Source organism: Amblyomma mixtum, chromosome 10, assembly GCF_055824585.1.
Source record: "Amblyomma mixtum isolate Tamu chromosome 10, ASM5582458v1, whole genome shotgun sequence".
NCBI classification, from domain to species: Eukaryota; Metazoa; Arthropoda; class Arachnida; order Ixodida; family Ixodidae; genus Amblyomma; species Amblyomma mixtum.
The window spans coordinates 58,864,606-58,886,780 of NC_143021.1; the positions used below are offsets into that span (position 1 = coordinate 58,864,606).

Consider the following 22,175-nt stretch of genomic DNA (forward strand, 5'->3'; position numbering starts at 1 on the left):
GGTTAACAGTTGGGACGATTAATGTCAACATGTGGTGAACCGCACACACATATACAAAAAAAAACAACAACATCAAAACAGACAACGCGTACAGATTACAGAAATGAGAACATACACTTTACAAAGAACCAAGCATGCTTTTTAATGCATTTTTTGATGATACCGAAAATACATCATCTGGCAAATCATTCAAAATTTCCGGCACATAAGCACAACGCCTAGCTTCGCCGAATCTTGTTGAAGATCGCGGAACAACAAAGCGAACACTAATACGAAGGCTTCGGGGGGCAGTGTAACTTATTTTAAATTCACTAAACCAGATAATAATAATAATAATAATAATAATAATAATATCTTTTATTGCACATAATATACATTGTTATATTTATTATTATTATTATTATTATTATTATTATTATTATTATTATTATTATTATTATTATTATTATTATTATTATTATTATTATTATTATTATGATAGTCGGCGGCGAGTGCGTGGCCCAACGCTGACACTCTGTATCTTGACAGGTAGCGTGTCATTTTTTGGCTGGTATCGGTCAAATTTTGATTTGCCGCTGACTGCACCCAGTGTATTGCACCCTGTCTGCACCCTGTGTACGCTTTCCCCTGTATAACAATAGCAGATTGTATCACCTGTCACCAGAAACTACCCGTGGATGGAAAATTCATGACCTGTACTAGTTGTAATTACTCTTACCATCTGGGCCAAAATTGTTCTGGAATTGCGCTAAACACCTTTAACACAATGGGTACCGGAAAACGGGACGTGTGGGTATGCAAGACATGCAGAGCGGCAAGAAAACGCGTAGGTGGTTCCAACTCTGTCTGATGCTGCCGAGGCCGATGAGGGTACGGGGGTGGAATCGGCATTGCTTTCGGAACTACAAGACATCAAAAAGAGCCTAGAATGCTTACCGGAGCTACATTCGAAGGTTGATTCACTGCTGCTTTTGCGAACCGAAGTGGTCACATTAACCAAAACAGTTCATGAATTGGAGAGCTCAGTGACCTTCCTGTCGGAACAGTACGATTCAGTTCTCGCAGAAATGAAGGCCGCCAAGGAACAAGCACTTTCTCGAGATTAAGAAATATCCGCACTGAGAACAACTGTCCAGGCTCAAGCAGAACAGCTGGAGCGGATACAAGCGGAACTAAATGAGAGTGAACAATACAGTCGCAACATGAACATGGAAATCCATGGCCTCAAAGAAGAAGCGGACGAAAATCTGAAGGAAGTGCTTGGGGAGATCGCTGGAAAATTGGAAGTGGAAAATTTTTCTCTGTCGGAGGTTGAAGCAATTCATCGTCTACCGGGCAGGCGTGACTCTATCCCCAGGATTCTTGTGCGCTTCAGTTCTATTGCTTCGAGAGAAAAGTTGTTCGAAGCCCGCAGGAAGCTTGGAAATCTTTGCGAGCCTGGAAAGACCCAAACGATATTTTTTAACGAGAACTTGACTAGACTGAACCGAGATCTGTTCTGGCGTGCAAGGACCAGGGCTAAGCAAAATGAGTACAAATTTGTCTGGGTTAAACGTGGCAAGATCTTCGCGAAGAAGACCGAAAACTCGTCTCTGCTCCGAATAATCAGACTAGCCGACTTGGATCGAATTGTCTAACTGCAATGGACAGTACGTGCTGCCAACTCCCAAACTTTCAGTCTTTCAAGGATAAATTTGGTCACAGCTCTGAGAATGAATTTACTATTGTGAACACAAATGTTAGAAGCCTTCGAAAACACTGGGAAGAATTTAAGCTAACTGCCACATCAGGAATCGGATTTGTTGACGTTTTCGTCCTGACAGAAATTAATGCTACAGATGCCTGCATGCACACGTTTTCAGTACCAGGCTATCAGTGCTGTTTCGTAACACGGCCTCCTCGACGAGGGGGCGGAATCGCTATCTTTGTAAGAGACACGTTTGACATTGCACCCATCGACGTGAACTTTGTTCATGCCGAATGCTTGGCGCTAACGATAACTTGTGGCTCTCGATGTCTGAGCTTCGTAGCTTTTTATCGCGCACCTTGCAACAGTGTTACCCGTTTTCTGTTGGAACTCGAGGAATTGCTGCGGTCATGGCATTCCGTGGAAGAACTATGCTTAGTAGGAGACCTGAATATAAATACCTTGTGTCCTGCAGTGGGCTCTGTATCCGACTATTTGTCCCTCTTGTCATCGTATGGTGTTGAAAATATGATAACAGCTCCCACCCGCGAAGAAATAGCTGGTGGCCATTTAACAACGTCGTGTCTAGACCACATCGCCTTACGAGCCCCCAACTACTCATTTGCTTCTTGTGTTATTTTGCAACGTTTTGCGGACCACTATCTTGCCGTTTGCCGTTCACCACCATCTTTTCCTCTGCCTAATGCTCAGCGAACCACCACACCCAATAACTTAATTTACCTTACTGTAATCAACCAGAAGGTCTTAGATAACCTAATTAGCAGTTTTAATTGGATGGCCCTAACTAATTATAATTCCCCGCAAGTAGTCTATACCATCTTCTGTAACCAAATAAAGAAGTTCGAAGCTAGTGCCAAGCATGTCGTAATTAAGAAACGTAGAAAGGACTATAACTGGTTGACTGCGGACATAATGCATGCCATTTCATACCGAGACATGCTTTGGAAGCGATGTAAGCATGTCCCAAAAAATAAAAACCTACGTCTAGAGCAGGGGTTCTCAAACTTTTTTGCTTGGAGGAACCCCAGAAGCCTTCAATAAGTTCCAGGAACCCCCCCGCTTTCACTTACCAGCAATGTTGTCGAGTGCATTTTTGCAAAGAGAGAGTTGCAAAGGTTAAATGTTTATTGCACAGATTAATACATATACTAATGTGATGGGTGGTATTGCTTCCCTTTTAAGAGCAAGTCAAAGCGTGGCTCAGTAGCACTCAGAGCCAGTTTCATATCAGCTGCCGGGTCAGGGCCGGTGAGTGTTCTCGCGGAACACAAGAAGACAGCCCGCGGAACACAGGGGTTCAGCGGAACCCAGTTTGAGAACCCCTGGTCTAGAGTACAAGGCTGCAAGAAATAGGGTAGTAGCTTTAATAAGGCCCAAGAAGCGTTAAATTCTTTTTTCAAAAATTTCGCCAGTCGTCGAGGAATGCCGCAAAAACATGGTCCCTAATGAACCACCTTCGTGGTAAAAACGCTGCAAACATTTCCCCGGTTTCTTTTTTTCCAGGCAATTCGGTCGAGGTCGCAAATATATTCAACCATTTGTTTGCACTTCCTTCCGAAAACGCATCCTCGTGTCAGGCCGTCCACTCCACGCTTGAAAATTCACCCCCAGCGTTCGCTTTTCTTCCTAGAATTTCAGAAAATGAACTTTACGAAATAATTTTCAGCTTTAAGCGCAATAAGGTAGTTTAGAAGAACTTCTTGTTGGGCAAGTTGGTGCATTGCTTGAAGGAACCTAGTTGCGCTATAAAAAAGACAAACACAGGAAAAAGCCAAGAGACAGACAGAGCGCAAACTATCAACTGAGTTTATTTGTGTGAAAGTGCCTTATATAGTCAGAATCACAGCAAACGAACAAGGGGAAAGAGAGAGGGGTACAGCCAATCAACTCCTGGTCAACAACAGGTGCGCAGAAAATGGTTTTCCTTATTATACAGTTTTACAGAAGTGTCGCTTACACATTTATCACCGTTTTCTTTAATGTGATAGGCCTCCAAAATCTCCCGCGCTGTTTTGTTTTTACTTCTTCCTAGTATTTTAATCTGCTTAAGCAGAGGCTCGCATCCACTGCAAGCAAGGCAATGAGCAGGCAAGTTTGCTCCTTCTTTATTCCGAATGGATCGGGCATGTTCCCCTGCGCGTTCATTCACGCATCGGCCTGTTTGGCCCACGTAGGCGCCTCCACACTTCAGTGGGATTTCATACACCACTCCAGTGGCACATTTCACATACTTTTCGGCATGTTTTATGTCGCATCCACTGCCTCTAGCTCCTTGGTTCCCGGTTCTCGGGCACAAGCCTGCGAGTTTCCGTGGGGCAGAAAAAACAACAGGGACGCCATGCCTCTTGGCCACTTTTTTTACGTTGTGCGCCACTTTGTGTATATAAGGCAACACCACGATCTTCTTTTTTTGGCAGCGGCTCATCCACACTACCTCGATTTCGTCTTTTTATCTTCCTGAGAAGATTCTCGGCCACGGCTGATATGACGTCGCAGGGGAAGCCAGCTGAAAGCAACCTTTCAATTTGATTATTAAAACTTTTATGCATTGCATGCGGGCATGACTTGGTAAGAGCGGATTCCATGCACGAGCTTGCAATTGCTCTTTTGACTGTCTTCGAATGCGCGGAATCATACGGAAGCAACTCTTTCTTTGCTCGTGGGGCATAGTGCCAGCAGGCGTGTTGCAATTTTTAGATATTAACCTGAACCTCGGCTCGCAACACGCCTGCTGGCACTATGCCCCACGTGCAAAGAAAGAGTTGCTTCCGTATGATTCCGCGCATTCGAAGACAGTCAAAAGAGCAATTGCAAGCTCGTGCCTGGAATCCGCTCTTACCAAGTCATGCCCGCATGCAATGCATACAAGTTTTAATAATCAAATTGAAAGGTTGCTTTCAGCTGGCTTCCCCTGCGACGTCATATCAGCCGTGGCCGAGAATCTTCTCAGGAAGATAAAAAGACGAAATCGAGGTAGTGTGGATGAGCCGCTGCCAAAAAAGAAGATCGTGGTGTTGCCTTATATACACAAAGTGGCGCACAACGTAAAAAAAGTGGCCAAGAGGCATGGCGTCCCTGTTGTTTTTTCTGCCCCACGGAAACTCGCAGCCTTGTGCCCGAGAACCGGGAACCAAGGAGCTAGAGGCAGTGGATGCGACATAAAACATGCCGAAAAGTATGTGAAATGTGCCACTGGAGTGGTGTATGAAATCCCACTGAAGTGTGGAGGCGCATACGTGGGCCAAACAGGCCGATGCGTGAATGAACGCGCAGGGGAACATGCCCGATCCATTCGGAATAAAGAAGGAGCAAACTTGCCTGCTCATTGCCTTGCTTGCAGTGGATGCGAGCCTCTGCTTAAGCAGATTAAAATACTAGGAAGAAGTAAAAACAAAACAACGCGGGAGATTTTGGAGGCCTATCACAATAAAGAAAACGGTGATAAATGTGTAAGCGACACTTCTGTAAAATTGTATAATAAGGAAAACCATTTTCTGCGCACCTGTTGTTGACCAGGAGTTGATTGGCTGTACCCCTCTCTCTTTCCCCTTGTTCTTTTGCTGTGATTCTGACTATATAAGGCACTTTCACACAAATAAACTCAGTTGATAGTTTGCGCTCTGTCTGTCTCTTGGCTTTTTCCTGTGTTTGTCTTTTTTATAGCGCAACTAGGTTCCTTTAAGCGCAATAAGCCTCCTGGTATTGACGGTTTATCAGCTAGTCTACTACAGAGGAACTTTGCAGCGATATCCAATATTTTGCTCTTCATGTTAAACGGCTTTCTCGATACCCCGTGCATCCCGAAAAAGCTTAAAACTGCGATAGTTAAGCCGCTTTTCAAAGGGGGACAAAAAGATGACATGAAGAACTATCGACCCATTTCGATGTTGCCCATACTTTCCCATGTTATCGAAAAATTTCTTTTGAAAACCATGTCATCCTTTGTTGAAAAATTTTGGATTCTGTCGACTCGACAGTTCGGTTTCGTTACTGGTCGTGGTACGGTAGCCCTTCTGGAGGAATTCTCGGATGAACTGTTTTCGGCTTTTGATCAAAATTTGTTTTCCGTTGCTTTGTTTCTAGACATATCTAAAGCCTTCGATACAGTTCATCGCGGAATTCTTCTGCAGAAACTCTATTCTAGCGGTTTCAGGGGTCCATTTTACGATGTCCTTAAGAACTATCTCACCGAGCGATCGCAAATGGTTGTTTTAGACGAGATTAAAAACGCAAGTGGTAAACTTCCTGTGAAGGCTGGTATACCTCAGGGCTCTATACTATCACCTTTACTCTTCAATATATTTATTAATGATTTTACGCACGTAATCTCAAAATGTCTAGTATTTCAGTACGCCGATGACACGGTTTTGATCTCAAAACATTTTTCCTACGACATGGCCATCCTTAATCTGCAGAATAGTGTCCACAAAGCTATGACCTGGTTCTGTGATAACTGTTTAAAGGTTGGCGCCTCAAAAAGCCAACTTGTTTGCTTCAGATCCCCTTTAAAATTCACAGTAATAAACGCACCAGTTTTTCTACATAGCCACAACTGTCATCCCTGTCGATGCACGCCGGTCGCCTACACGAACTCGGTGAAATACCTGGGAGTATTCTTCGATAGTGATATGTCATGGCACAATCACCTATCGCATATCTGCAATAAGCTTAGGAGCGCTGCTTGGTTATTTTTCCACACTAAATCTATCGTTCCGTTTCAAATAAAAAAAACTATTGCACATGCTCTAGTCTACAGCACTCTCAGATATGGGATCACTGTTTTTGCTTTTTGCTCCACTCGATGGCAAAACCGTGTTGATTCTTTGTTAAAGAACATATTAAGAAATATAGCCTACAATACTCCAACAATCGCTAATCCTAACATCTTTTGTGCACTTCGTCTTCCATGCTTCTGGAATCTGTTCGTACAAACTGTGGTTTTACGGCATCTCTGGTATAGTGAATTTAAAATAAGTTACACGGCCCCCCGAAGCCTTCGTAACAGTGTTCGTTTTGTTGTTCCGCGATCTTCAACAAGATTCGGCGAAGCTAGGCGTTGTGCTTATGTGCCGAAAATTTTGAATGATTTGCCAGATGAGGCATTTTCGGTAACATCAAAAAAAAGCATGCTTGGTTCTTTGTAAAGTAATGTGTATGTTCTCATTTCTGTAATTTGTACGCGTTGTCTGTTTTTATGTTGTTGTTTTTTTGTATATGTGTAAGCGGTTCACCACATGTTGACATTAATCGCCCCAACTGTTAACCATCATTGAACACTTTTTTTTGTATGCCGATTTGAATTATTGCACCCTCGTCCGCTGACTTAGCCGGGCCTAGTCCCTCAAGCCACTGGTGGCTTTGACAGGCCCGCTCCTTGATCTGTGTATCATTATGTGCAATAAAACATTTATTATTATTATTATTATTATTATTATTATTATTATTATTATTATTATTATTATTATTATTATTATTATTGTTATTATTATTATTATTATTATTATTCTTTCGAGAGTTGTCCTGCACGCCGGTAACCCCTGGCTTACGTTGGTGCGCGTGAAAGCTGTGCGTTGCTAGCTACCTTCGAACGGAAAAGTTGCCTGCCCCGCCCCTGCTCGTCTTTTTCGTCACTACTAGCTGGCTTCATTCAGCGGGGCACCTGCACAAGTTGGCAGCTGTAGCAGTGCTGCGGCGTGACTTTGGTAACGGCAACTGCTTCGCCCGGTGTGCGCACCCACCCCTTCATTCTTTCGAGAGTTGTCCTGCACGCCGGTAACCCCTGGCTTACGTTGGTGCGCGTGAAAGCTGTGCGCTGCTAGCTACCTTCGAACGGAAAAGTTGCCTGCCCCGCCCCTGCTCGTCTTTTTCGTCACTACTAGCTGGCTTCATTCAGCGGGGCACCTGCACAAGTTGGCAGCTGTAGCAGTGCTGCGGCGTGACTTTGGTAACGGCAACTGCTTCGCCCGGTGTGCGCACCCACCCCTTCATTCTTTCGAGAGTTGTCCTGCACGCCGGTAACCCCTGGCTTACGTTGGTGCGCGTGAAAGCTGTGCGTTGCTAGCTACCTTCGAACGGAAAAGTTGCCTGCCCCGCCCCTGCTCGTCTTTTTCGTCACTACTAGCTGGCTTCATTCAGCGGGGCACCTGCACAAGTTGGCAGCTGTAGCAGTGCTGCGGCGTGACTTTGGTAACGGCAACTGCTTCGCCCGGTGTGCGCACCCACCCCTTCATTCTTTCGAGAGTTGTCCTGCACGCCGGTAACCCCTGGCTTACGTTGGTGCGCGTGAAAGCTGTGCGCTGCTAGCTACCTTCGAACGGAAAAGCTGCCTGCCCCGCCCCTGCTCGTCTTTTTCGTCACTACTAGCTGGCTTCATTCAGCGGGGCACCTGCACAAGTTGGCAGCTGTAGCAGTGCTGCGGCGTGACTTTGGTAACGGCAACTGCTTCGCCCGGTGTGCGCACCCACCCCTTCATTCTTTCGAGAGTTGTCCTGCACGCCGGTAACCCCTGGCTTACGTTGGTGCGCCTGAAAGCTGTGCGCTGCTAGCTACCTTCGAACGGAAAAGTTGCCTGCCCCGCCCCTGCTCGTCTTTTTCGTCACTACTAGCTGGCTTCATTCAGCGGGGCACCTGCACAAGTTGGCAGCTGTAGCAGTGCTGCGACGTGACTTTGGTAACGGCAACCTCTTCCGCCCGGTGAGCACCCACCGCCTAACGAATACTGTTCCCCTGCATGTGTTTGTAAGAGGTATTGTGTTTCGATTCCTTTGTTAATTTCCTTTTTCATGCCGTCGACTGCTGAGTGTTATTTCTGAACATTGCTGCGTTGATATGGGTGACAGCGAGGAATGTATTGTCTGTCAGAAGACATGGCCGGATGACGGCCGTTTTGTGAGATGCATGGATTGTAAAGAGCCGTATCATTTGGGACAGAACTGCTCAGGTATCGCTCCAAATACGTTCAATACGAAGGGCCCGCAAAAAAGAGACGTTTGGGTGTGCAAAACCTGCCGTACTAGCAAAAAACGCAGTGGCTCGAATTCGCAGCAGCTGACACAAGCAGCGGACAGCTCTGACCTACTTGCAGCACTTATGGCAGAGATTAAAGACATTAAACGAAATGTCGAATCCATACCAGAGCTCCATGTAAAAGTGGATTCTTTGCTTCTGCTAAAAGCAGAATTCACTAAGCTTTGTACAACGGTTCATGAGGTGGAAGAATCGGTAAGCTTCCTTTCTGCCAAGTATGACGCAGTGGCCGAACAACTTAAAGCCGATAAGGAAGAAGCCTCGGCTCGTAATGAAGAAATATGCCAACTGCAGGAAAAGGTGCATGCTCAGGAATCTTTGATTCAGCGACTGCAGAATGGGCTTAACAATTCTGAGCAGCATAGCAGGAACGCTAACATGGAAATTCATGGCTTGGAGATGGAAAGAGGTGAAAATCTGATTAAGTTCCTTGACGAGCTGGCTGAGAAACTTGAACTGCAAAAACCTTGTAATGGGGAAGTGGTGGCTGTCCACCGTCTTCCAAGCAAGAAATCATCGCCTCCGATCTTGGTGCGATTCTCCTCTGTTGCTGTTCGAGAACGCTGGTTCGCAGCGAGGGGCAAGCTCCAGAGCCTTTCTGGTCCGGAATCATCGGACCAGCTTTACTTCAATGAAAATTTGACAGAGGGCAACAGGAGGTTGTTTTGGCTAGCAAGAACCAAAGGAAAGAAAGAACACTACAAATTTGTTTGGGTTAGAGGCGGCAAAATCTTCGCAAAGAAAGACGAAACCGCAGCTCTCATTCGAGTTACTTGTGACTCTGACATCGATAAGATAAAATGAATCACGGGTCCTTCACAAATTCACTCGAGTTTACAGACTTTGCTGCTTTTAAGGCAAACCTTGGCCGAAATGCAGGTCAGGAATTCACGTTGGTAAACTTCAATATTCGTAGTCTTCGCAAGTATTGGGAAGAATTCAAGATGTTAGCAGAGGAATCGGTAGGTTTTGTTGACATATTTGTTGTCACCGAGATAAATTCACCTGAATCCTGTTTACATTTGTTCGCCGTGAATGGTTACCATGCTAGTTTTGCCACACGCGCGGCGCGCCGTGGTGGAGGCATTGCTGTCTTTGTGAACCAAAAGTACGATGTTTCTGTTGTCGACATCTCGTTTGCACATGCGGAATGTTTAGCCTTAAAGATAGATCTATTGCATGCGTCCCTTACATTATTGGCTGTGTATAGACCACCATGTGCTAGCATAACACGATTTGTCACTGAACTCGAAGAGATACTTCTGAAGCACAAAGCAGATGACTTGTTCTGCGTTGCAGGGGACCTGAACATCGATATTTTATGCCCAAATAAGATTCCTGTTTTCGATTACCTGTCCTCTCTGTCGGCTTTTGGAATAGAAAACATGATCAATGCCCCTACGCGTGAAGATCTCATGAACGGTCGACTGGTGAGGTCTTGCCTTGATCACATTGCTGTTCGTGCACTCCATCACACCTTGTCCGCATGTATTATTTCACAGCGGTTAGCAGATCATTATTTCACTGCCTGTCGTTTTTCGCCGAAATATAAGCTACCTGGAACCACTGCATCAAACGGCAGGGATGCTAATATGCTAACTGTCACAATTATAGATGAAAGAAAATTGGATATGCTGATAGGGTCCTTTCGCTGGGCACACTTAACTGAAGGCGAACCGGTGGAGATAGTATACAGAAAGTTGTGTAATAAACTTGACCAGCTGAAAGAAACGTGTACTCGGAAACTAGTGCGTAAAATAGGCGGAATCACAACTGGTTAAACCCCGAAATTATGCGGGCAATCGCAAATCGTGATTTGCTTTGGAAACGCTCTAAACGTGTTCCTAAAAATAATGACCTTCGTTCTGAATACAGAACCGCAAGGAACAGGGTTGTGGCCCTTATTCGATCCGCACGACGGCTGTACTTTCAGCAGCAGTTCCAACGATCCTATAAAAATCCTGCAAAAATGTGATCTCTGATTAAACACCTTCAGGGAAATGAAAGGAACCTTTCTTGTTCGGACGTTTTGGTAGACGAACTTGTGTCGAAAGGTGATGATTTGAATAAGTATTTCACGCTAGCGGCCGAAATGGGAGCAGCGCGGCAAGGCTTGAAATGTACACTAAAAAATTCTTTATCAGCTTCCGCATATCTTCCAAGGCTATCAAAGGACGATCTTGCCAGGCTAGTGTTTAGCTTCCGACGAAACAAGCCCGCCGGAATAGATGGTATATCGGCTGCGCTGGTACAGCGGAATTTTCACGCTCTTTCGGACATACTGCTCTTCTTGATTAACGGGTTTCTGGAAAACACCGTAATACCTGAAGATTTGAAAACTGCTATCGTAAGGCCGCTGTTCAAGGGAGGACAAAAGAACGCTATCGAGAACTACAGACCGATTTCTATCCTGCCAATTTTATCACAGATTCTAGAGAAATTCCTATTTGAATGTATGACTTCCTTCTTAGATAAATTCGATGTCATTTCAAACCGTCAATATGGGTTCATTAAGGGAAGAAGTACTACATTATTGCTTGAGGAATTTGCTGATGAATTGTACGCTGCTTTCGATGAAAACACGTTTAGCTGTGCTCTTTTTCTAGACGTTAAGAAAGCGTTTTATACGGTTAATCATGCTATTTTATTACAAAAACTGTACCTTCTGGGTTTTCGAGGACCTTTCTATGCTATTCTCAAGAATTTCTTAAGCGGACGTTCACAAGTGGTCAAAATTAACAGCCAAATGAAGCACAGTGCAAAGCTCCCTGTGAAAGCGGGTGTACCACAGGGATCTATTCTATCTCCATTGCTCTTTAATATATTCACAAATGATCTCAGCTCAGTAACATCCAAGTGCTTGATTTTTCAGTACGCGGACGACACAGTTCTGCTCACGAAGCATATTAACTACGAGACGGCAGTGAATGTGTTGCAGGAAAACATTAATTATGTCATGAAATGGTTTTCCGAGAATGGAATCTCGGTGAACATAAACAAAACCAAAATGATATGTTTCAGAAATCCTTTAAAGACGCTACGTATAGACAGACAAGTATTCTTGCATGATCATGATTCCCTTCCCTGTAGTTGCAAGCCAATAGAATATGTAAACTCGATCAAATATCTTGGTGTTGTTTTTGACAGCAGCTTATCTTGGCATGACCACTTGGCATATCTGTGTGCTAAGCTACGGAAGGTTACATGGTTACTCTTCAATATGAAGTCTTTGGCGCCGATGTCAGTGAAAAAAACTATAATTCATGCACTTGCGTACAGTGTTCTCAGATACGGCTTAACTGCATTTGCGCCATGTCATTCACGCTGGCATTGCCGTAGTGATAGTATACTGAAAAACATGTTGAAGAGCATTGTGTACAATTGTCACATGCCATCCGGCACGGACGTCTTTCAGTTCCTAGGTCTTCCGTCATTTCATTCTCTTTTTGTGCAGACAGTTGTTCAGCGGCATTTTTGGAATTCAGACTTTTTAATTATTAATACTCCTAAACGGAAATTAAGGAAAACATTTCGTTATTATGTACCGCGCAGTGTAACTAGATACGGAAAAGCAAGGCGCTGTGCTTATGTACCTGAAATCTTTAATGAATTACCGGATGAAATTTTTGCTGTAACTTCTATCCGTGACCTGAAGATGCATCTGAAAGCCCTGTGTTGATCTTGGTATTCTTCTGTTAGAGTGAAGTTATGCTTAAAATGTTCGTTATTTCATTTATTTTTATTTTTATTTTGACGTATACTCTGGGTTTAGACTTGAATTTCTTAATACTTATGCTGTTAACCTGTGTTTTCCAATTTTTGTTTGTTTTTTTTTGCTCTCGTTTGGGTGTAACGAGAAGCGTTACTGTATCATTGCCTTTTTTGTAGTCCTGGCCGTAACTGCCGGGCCCAGTCACTCAAGCCTCTTGTTGGCTTTGACGGGCCTGAACCTTATTGTATTAGCTACAAAATGGCAATAAACATTATTATTATTATTATTATTACTTTTATTATTATTATTATTATTATTATACCACATATTTGCACTAAGGTTAGGACTGCTGCTTGGTTATTTTGCCACATTAAATCTATCGTTCCGTTTCAAATAAAATACCTATTGCGCATGCTCCAGTCTACAGCAGTCTCAGATATGGGATCACTGTTCTTGCTTGCTGCTCTACTCGATGGCAAAACCGTGTTGAGTCTTTGTTAAAGACCATATTAAGAAATACCGCCAACAGTACGCCAACAATCACAAATCCTAACAGCTTTTCAGCACTTGATCTTCCATGCTTCTGGAATCTGTTTGTGCAAACTCTGGTTCTACGGCGTCTCTGGTTTAGTGAATTTAAAATATTTTACACTGCCCCCCGAAGCCTTCGTAATAGTGTTCCCTTTGTAGTTACGCGATCTTCAACCAGATACGGCGAAGCTAGGCGTTGTGCTTATGTGCCGAAATTTTTGAATGATTCGCCACATGAGGTATTCTCGGTTACGTCAAAAAATGCATTAAAAACATTCTTGGTTCTTTGTACAGTAAAATGCATGTTATCATTTCTGTAATCTACACGTTACCGGTTTTGAAGTTTTTTTTTGTATATGTCTGTACGGTTCGCCACATGTTGGCATTAATCGTCCAACTGTTACCAATCTTTCATCACTTTTTTTTGTATGCCGATATGAATTATTGTACCCTCGCCCGCTGACTTAGCCGGGCCTTGTCCCTCAAGCCACTGGTGGCTTTGACAGGTCCGCTTCTGGAACTGATCATCATTATGTGCAATAAAACATTATTATTATTTATATTATTATTAACCATTTTCTGGGATGCCCACGTATATATTTAAGCAAAAAAAAAACAATCTAAGCTTGTATTAAAGCTTAGAAGGCCTATTTACACGCCTTACACTTGCAGTTCACGTTGTTCATAAATTATTCATCGGTAGTGAGTTTGGTCTAATGATAATCTTCAAGGGAAATATGCTCGCTATTCCTCATGCTTGGGATACGAACACTGTTAGTGTGACCTTGATCAAATTAACACACATTAACATTAGAAACAGCGATGGCGCAGACATAGAACATTAACCTCGCGTGCAAGAGGATCGGTGTTCAAATCACCGCGCAATTCTTCATCGGCTTTCAAACAAAAGAAAAACTCCCCTTCTCAATGGAATTGCGTAATCAGGTCCAGGGTGCGGCCTCACCTCGACGACCAGAGCTGACAATGCACTTACTCCTCAGAGCAGGATTTGGCCATCCTGGTGCAGTACTTGGCCGCAACCTTCTATGAACAAAACATTTAACCCTCAGTGCCCAGTGGCTGCGGAGCAACTGACGAAGGTGGCGGGGAGAGCTGTGACGCAGCGGGGGGTACTAAGAATCTCTGGCACCGGACAGGCCGCAATCAGAAACTGAACCTGGCAATTCGTTTAACGCTAGAACCTTTTCCAACGATGTCTGCCTAGCAGTGCTGTTCGATGAACTAGCGGATAATAAATCGGATGTCGTAGGGCTCAGTGGATTAAGGAGGACAAATGAGGCTTATACAGTACTAAGGAGCGGGAAAGTACTGTGCTATCGTAGATTAGCAGAGAGACGAGAACTAGGTGTGGGATTCCTCATCCATCGGGATATAGTTGGCAACACAGAGGAGCCCTATAGCATTAACAAGAGGGTGGCGGAGTGCATTCCAAGAGAAGACAAATGTAGCAGGCGACGGCAGAAAGTTAGGTGGACGGATGAGATAAAGAAGTTTGCGGGGATACGGTGGCCGCAACTGGCAAAGGACAGGGTTACCTGGAGAGACATGGGAGAGGCCTTTGCCCTGCAGTGGGTGTAGTCAGGCTGATGATGATGATTATGAAGCAGAGAACAACCTCTGCGTCCTTCCGGCCAATCATCTTATTGATCTGCGCTGGTAAGCTGATGGAGCAAATGATCGGCAAACGCAGCACTTGGTTCCTCTAAAGCCACAACGAGTATCCCGAAGAAAGGAATGGGTCCGTAAAAACAGGTCTGTGAGCGATAATGTTATCGCCCTCGTCTCATGTCGTGGGCTCGGTAGCTGTGTGTCAGCGCAGACTACTAATCCTCTGCTTTTCACAATGCAGGTGTTTACCCTCGCCCTGAAACTGCTTTTCGCCGCTCTACCGTCTGCCTCCTGTTCATCAGTGTCTACGGCCGCCGTGAAGTATCATGAAAAAGATTATTTTCATCCGCCTGCCCCATCACCATTGCTACCCCATCAACTGCCCTCATCGCCGCCAGAGTACGTCATCCCGGACCATCAGTGGCCAGCCCCATCGCCAGGAACATCAACATCTGATAATTTTATCAGGCATATAAAGCCCATGCTGTCATCGCCGCCGCTCTGTGGGCTCGGTAGCTGTGTGTCAGCGCAGACTACTAATCCTCTGCTTTTCCCTATTTGCTAAAAAAACCAGTAACTACTTTTTAATGCAGCTGCCGAGGCCTCAGTTTTCTGTTCTTAGTTTTCTGTACTGAGAACTAAAATGTTAATAAACTCAACTCAGTGCTGCTGTAGTATTGCTGCCGAGTGTTCACGTGTTCTCCGTTTTCTTTTACTATTGTCAGGCGATGTCGAACCTAACCCAGGCCCCGACCGTTACGATTGCTTACTTTCCGAGCTCCAGAAACTAACTACCGGGCAAGCTACATTAATTTCCGATCTACAGGACATTATAGATCAACAAAAAACTACCGAAACAACCTTGACCGACTTAAACAAGCGCATGGACACCCTGGAATCACACTACGCCACACTTTCCACTATTCATTCTGAGATAGACGCCCTGAAAACTTTAAACACCAAACTTACCTGCAAGATCGACAAACTTGAAGCACGTATGGACGATGCAGAAAATCGCTTTCGCCGTAACAATCTCATATTTTACAATATTCCTGGCACTAAACCCATTGAAACGTATGCAGACTCGGAAGAAACAGTCATTCGTCATTGCTCCACTCAACTAGATTTTGCCATCGAACCCAATCTCATCGAGCGTGCTCACCGCCTCGGGCGCCACTCAACTGATCGCACCAGGCCAATCATCGTTAAATTCACCTCATCGAAAACTAAAGAAAGCATTCTTTCTTTAGGAACTAAGCTTAATGGCACCAACTACAGTATTGGCGAAGACTTCCCCCTTCCCGTTCGTAACGCCCGCAAACATCTTGTAACCTTTGCCAAATCAGTATCCGATAAGTTCTCTTTGTGCTTCAAAACATTACATATTGGTCCCAAACGCTACATATTCGATGAATCATCACAAACAGTAAAAGAAGTGAAATAGCAACCATCTCAGCACCTATCGACAGATCGTTCGAAGCATACACAGCAAGCATCACTTTCATTGTCAGCGATCTTTACTAACGTGCGGAGTTTCATTTCAAAGCGCGACATTATTTCCCATATTGTCACTTCATCTGCTAGCAACATACTAGTCTTGACGGAAACGTGGTTAAACAGTGACATTCCTGATAGTGAAGTCCTTGCTGACTTACCTAATTTCAGTGTTTTTAGCAAAGATCCCCCAGACCGAAGGGGAGGGGGGTAGTGATTGCAACCACTCGAGATCTATCATGCTCAGCTGTTCACCTTTCATCAGATATAGAAATATTATGGGTTTTATGCCATGCTTCACCTAAATCAGTTGTGATTGGCGTTTGCTACAGGCCTCCTAGCTACCCAGACTTCCCTCGAAAACTTAATAACGCATTAAATGAAATTAAAGCTAAGCACCCTAACACCTGCACTCTCCTATTCGGAGATTTCAATTTTCCGAGCATTGACTAGCATAATCTAACCGCTACAGGTAATAAGGATGCTAATGAATTTCTAGACGTCTGCCTTAAATTTAACCTCGTTCAAACTATATCCGAACCAACCCGTGTAACTGAAGACTTCGCTAATATCCTGGACCTAATATTAACGGATAATCCTGAATGCGTTCATTCCGTCACGTATCTACCAGGCGTCAGCGATCACCACGTCATACATGCCGGCTTCACGATTAAGCCGTCCTTACGCGTAACTTCTAAACGAACTATCCGACGGTACGATAAAGGAAACTACACAGCAATAAATAATGAACTTCGCGCATTTTTACCAGTATTTCAATCCAGCTTTCATCAAAGATCCATCCATAATAACTGGTCCTTGTTTAAGAGGAAAATCGAAGATTTTGTCGACAGGTTTATTCCAAACATAAATATACGAAATAACCCTCAAAACCCATGGTTCACATACACACTCCAACGTCTTGAAAATAAAAAGAAGCGTCTTTTCCGATCAGCCAAGTTGCTTCCTAGTAAGAACGCTTGGAACAAATATTATGCAGCCAAAAAAACTTATTTATCAAGTATTCGAGAAGCCAAACGCACTTTTTTTAACTCCGATCTGCCTAAAATGTTGTCAACTAACCCCCGTAGGTTCTGGCAAGTCATTAACCCCCAGCACAGACACACTATTTCCCTCACTGATGCTTCGGGTGCAAATGTCTCTGAAACTGAATGCGCCAACATGTTCAACACAGCCTTTTCATCCGTGTTTACTAATGAAACAGAGCCGACATTTCCTCCAAACCTCCCAATTATTCAAGATACTATGCCTCCTCTTATATTTTCTTCTGCAGTAATTTTGTCACTAATAGAAAACATCAAAATATCATCCTCTGCTGGAATTGACAATATCAACGCTAAAATACTGATTAATACCAAAGATAAATGTTCATCTCTGTTGTGCTTGTTATTCGCTCAGTCACTCTTCAAAGGTCAACTGCCCATAGACTGGAAAAATGGGAAGGTCGTTCCAGTCTACAAATCAGGTAACAAGAACTCGCCGCTTAATTACCGCCCGATCTCTCTAACTTGTATTCCCTGCAAAATCATGGAACACGTCATCTATACCCACATCATGGCATTCCTCGATTCGAATAACTTCTTCCATTCTGCTCAGCACGGATTTCGCCGGGGTTACTCCTGCGAGACCCAACTTTCCACATTCATTCATGATCTGCATGCTAACCTTGGTTCTAATCTACACACTGATATCATTTTTCTAGATTTTGCCAAAGCATTTGATAAAGTACCCCATAAACGCCTGCTGATAAAACTTTCTCGATTAAATTTGCACCCCCATATTTTGAAGTGGATCGAATTTTTGACTAATCGTTCGCAGTTTGTCTCCGCTAACAATAAGAACTCTAACTCACTCTCAGTAACGTCGGGCGTCCCACAGCGATCTGTGCTTGGCCCACTGCTGTTTCTTATATACATTAATGATCTGCCTTCAAATGTAACATCTAACATACGCATGTTCGCTGACGACTGTGTAATTGATCGTGCTATTCTTACCACCGCTGACCAATCTTCTCTTCAAAATGATATTAATGCCGTTCAGGAGTGGTGTAATAAATGGCTAATGGAACTTAACCCACGTAAGTGTAATCTTTTGTCCATTAGCCGTCGCCGTAATTCTTTAACCTTCTCTTACGTAATATCTGAAGTTCCCGTATAATTAGTTCAATCATACAAGTATCTAGGCATAACTATTTCTAGCGATCTTTCTTGGAGCCTGCATGTTACTAATATTATATCGTCAGCAAGCAAGACATTAGGTTCCCTAAAGCGCCATCTTCATCATGCTCCCCATCATGTCAAGTTATTAGCTTACAAGTCATTAGTGAGGTCCAAACTAGAATTTGCGTCGCCCATCTGGAATCCTCATCAAGCATATCTCATCAATTCCATCGAATCTGTTCAGAATCGCGCTGCTCGTTTCATTCATTCATCCTACTCTTATGACATCAGTGTTTCGTCCTTAAAAACAGCATCCGGATTATCACCCTTATCGCTCCGCCGTCGCATTGCCAGCATGTCTTTATTTCACAAATTCTTCCACAGCCCTTAGCACATCGCACCTTATATTCTTCCGCCCGCACGCATATCTCACCGCACAAGCCATCGCCTACAAGTTGCCCGTCCACGATCACGCACCGTCACTTTTTCTAATTCCTCCTTTCCTCGTGCAGCCGCAGACTGGAACGGCCTTCCAAACAACGTTGCCATCATCACTTGCCCAAGTCTTTTCACTGATAACGTAGAAACTTTCCTGTCATTGAGAATTTGTGCTTTTACTCTTGCCACCCCTTATGTAACACCCCTTTTAAGGGGCCTTTAAGGTAATAAAATGAAATGAAATGAAAACAGCACCTTCAAGCTAGGTGCATCCCGACAGCCGTTTCCCTTGACATCAGGGCCACTTATGACTGTTTTTCACCACGCAATTCTCGCAGCCTTAGCCAGCCTTGGCCCTAGTGGAAAGCTTTACAAGTAGACTGGCCACTATTTAAAAAGAATGGCAAATATTTGAGCTCCCCAAACAATCCAACACTCCTTCATCCAAGGGCACCACTCCTGAAGGAGTGGTGCCCAGCCCGCTCCTGTTCAATATTACCTTAAACACCTAACAAATCTGGTGGTGTATGGTGTGCGCGACTCAGGCTATGAGCCACGCCATAGTAAAGGGCTCGGGAAATTTCGGCCACCTGGTGTTCTTTAACGTGCGCTGACATCGTACAGTACACGGGCCTCTAGAATTTTGTCTCCAACGAAATTTGACCGCCGCGGCCGGGATCAAATCCACGTCTTTCAGGTAAGCAGTCGAGTGCCATGACCGCTGAGCCACCGCGGCGGCTCACCTAACAAGTAACCTTCTGCGAGGAGTACACATAACGATTTATGGAGATGATGTCTGCATCTGGAGCGTGTAACGTTTGCGCTATGTTACGCAGCAACGTCTTCAGAAATCTTTAAGGCGCGTCTCGATGTACATGGCTCCCCGAGGTCTTCGTCTCTCGCGAGAAAAGAGTGTTGCCATGGCTTTTACACAAAAAACAATGACTGGATATCCGCTCTTCTTAGGTGGGCGGACACTTCCTTATGTACGATCTCAGCAGTTCCGAGGTGTTGTGATAGACAGCAAGCTCTCGCGGTCATATTGTCCAGGGCCACGGCAGGCGCAGGACACCGAAGCTTCGGGACCAGGAAGGTGATGAAGGGACCCCCGCACCTCCACCAAATGTAACGTGGCGGCCAGCCGAAGAATGAGGCGTGATGAACCATGAAGAAGAGATGATTTTAATGGCCGCTGGCCTAGCGCGAGCGCTCCGTCCCGCGCCACTGCCAGCTTCGTCGTCTTCTTAACAATATCAGATCAAAACTCGAAGGGATCACTGCAGCATTGTAAGTTTTCATATTCATCGCGGGAACACGGTGGGGAAGCAACTGCCGATCAATGTTCTGCTAGAACCTACGTCGAAAGAACCTTGCGCTACTGTGCACTGCTGCCTCAAAGATTGTCTCCAACAAGCAAGAAGATTTTCAAGGCCACGCGGAAATACCGCCTGCGGATATGTTTTGACCTCCCAAGAGGTTCTGCATCAGGAGCACCTGCGGAAGCAGGCTGTCTCCTGCTAGATGTGATTGCGTCCAAGGAGACAATGCGTACCCATCTCCGCCGTGTCCTATAAGGGAAGAAGCATTTTCTACATCATGTTCACCTAACTCACTGTAACTCTGGCTTTGGCCAAGTTGTGCAGATCCTGCCGCTCCCTGCCATTAATCAACCACAGAAACTACTACCTCCGACCGACCTTTCCTTGTTCGACACACTCGCCTCTAAACGTGAAGTTTGTTCCAGCTGCACATGCATATAGCCGCATGCCACAGGCAGCGCTTCTACAAGCTACTCCCACCTACTTAACCCAGGAATATACGCAGCATACCCACATTTTCACCGGAGGTTCAAGTACTTCAGAAAATTCTTCCTGTGGCATTTATATGTCTTCAACATGTCAGATCCTTTCTTACCGGTTGCAGCGGAGGACATCCTCTACGACAGCTCAGCTTCACTGCATTAAAAAAGCTGTTTCCTATATCCTGTGCAACACCCATGTCAAATAGGCTATCTTCACCGAATCAAAAGCATCTCTGCCTATCCTGTCCAACCTGCTGGAAAAAACCAATGACAAGCTCATTTCCCTTGGCATCGGATATCTACATCCTTTGGCTGTTGCCGCAGGCCACTGTATAACATTTCAGTGGATACCAGCACAATGTGGCATTTTGGCCAATGAAAAAGCAGATGAAGCGGCCCGTAAAGGCCACGAATATCGAAGATACATTATGACTTTCTTAATGAAATCTGATGGCTCCAGAATGACTCAACAATTGATTCAGAAGAAACATATCGGCTCTGGAGTTTCCCGACACATAACTATACTCCGTTTCATACATAGCAGTCAACGCAGCGAAGGCTGCGGAGCCTGTTCGCGCTCCTCGTCCGCATCGTAATGTAGTGCGTCGAAAGTGAAAAGAGTAATGAACTTAAAATTAAAGTAAATGTTGGTCGATATTGTAGTATCATAATAAAAGTCTTTTATTTTGCAAAAAGATTGCTTTTTTTATGTTCTTCAAAACAGAGTGCCTTAGTTTTCTGGGTTTTTTCCGGCTCCTCCTGTATAAGGTTTTCAGAGCTAGGCTGGCCGGTGATGTCGTCTGCTTTCGCCTCTCGCTTCCTGAGTCTGCGAAAATGGCGCCGCTATCTCCTACTCGCTTGTTTACTTCGCCCACTGCGGCTTCAAAAACCTCTCCTGCTCGCCTATTCTCCAAGAAGCTGAAGCCTCCGAAAATTTCGAAAGACTGCAAGCAGGAGATTGTCAACGTTTACTTTAGCGTAAGGAAGCGCTTCCCGGAGAAGACTGTGCGTGAAGTTCTCGAAACTGTGTGCGAGATGACCGGGGTGAGCCCTCGGACAGTGGCGAGGTTCAAGAAAGAAGGTCTCTCTACTGGAATACGATCACCGCAAAAACGACCTAGCAAGGTGACAATATCTAGCTCTCGCAGTGTTAAATATGACAGCTTTGCACTCAACGCCATCCGACTCAAGTTACATCGTATGTGTGCCATACACTACACTGCCTTTTCCATTCGAAACAAGTAAACAGCGCTATGCATTTCAAAGTAGCGATTAGAGTTTGACAGTTTAGAGTTTCTACCTAATGAATCCTTTAAGAAAAATAGAAAAATAAATAAAAAAAAATCAACCAAGCCGGGAGTCGAACCTCGGCCCCTTATAAAAGGAACAGAAAGGCGCGCGCTTCGTACCGCTCAGCTACTTTTTTTTTCTTTATTGCATGAATGAATACATCAATAAAATATCGTAGTTGTCGTGCCCCTTGGCAGACAACCGTGTCTAATGGACTTTCATTAACACAAGTTGGTCCATCAGACTCAATACATCATCCGCGCAATCTTGTTGCTTCAAGACTTCTCTTAACTTATACACATGTTCCACAAAATAACCACATACCGATCGTGCATCCAAGTCACAATGTCTTACAGCCATTCTACTCCT

General features: G+C 44.5%; 1 protein-coding gene across 4 annotated transcripts in view; it reads right to left on the reverse strand.

The window, feature by feature from the left end:
* LOC149325884 (monocarboxylate transporter 12-like) overlaps window positions 1-22,175 on the reverse strand; it is a 277,338-nt gene that overhangs the window by 173,665 nt on the left and 81,498 nt on the right. The window lies entirely within an intron of this gene.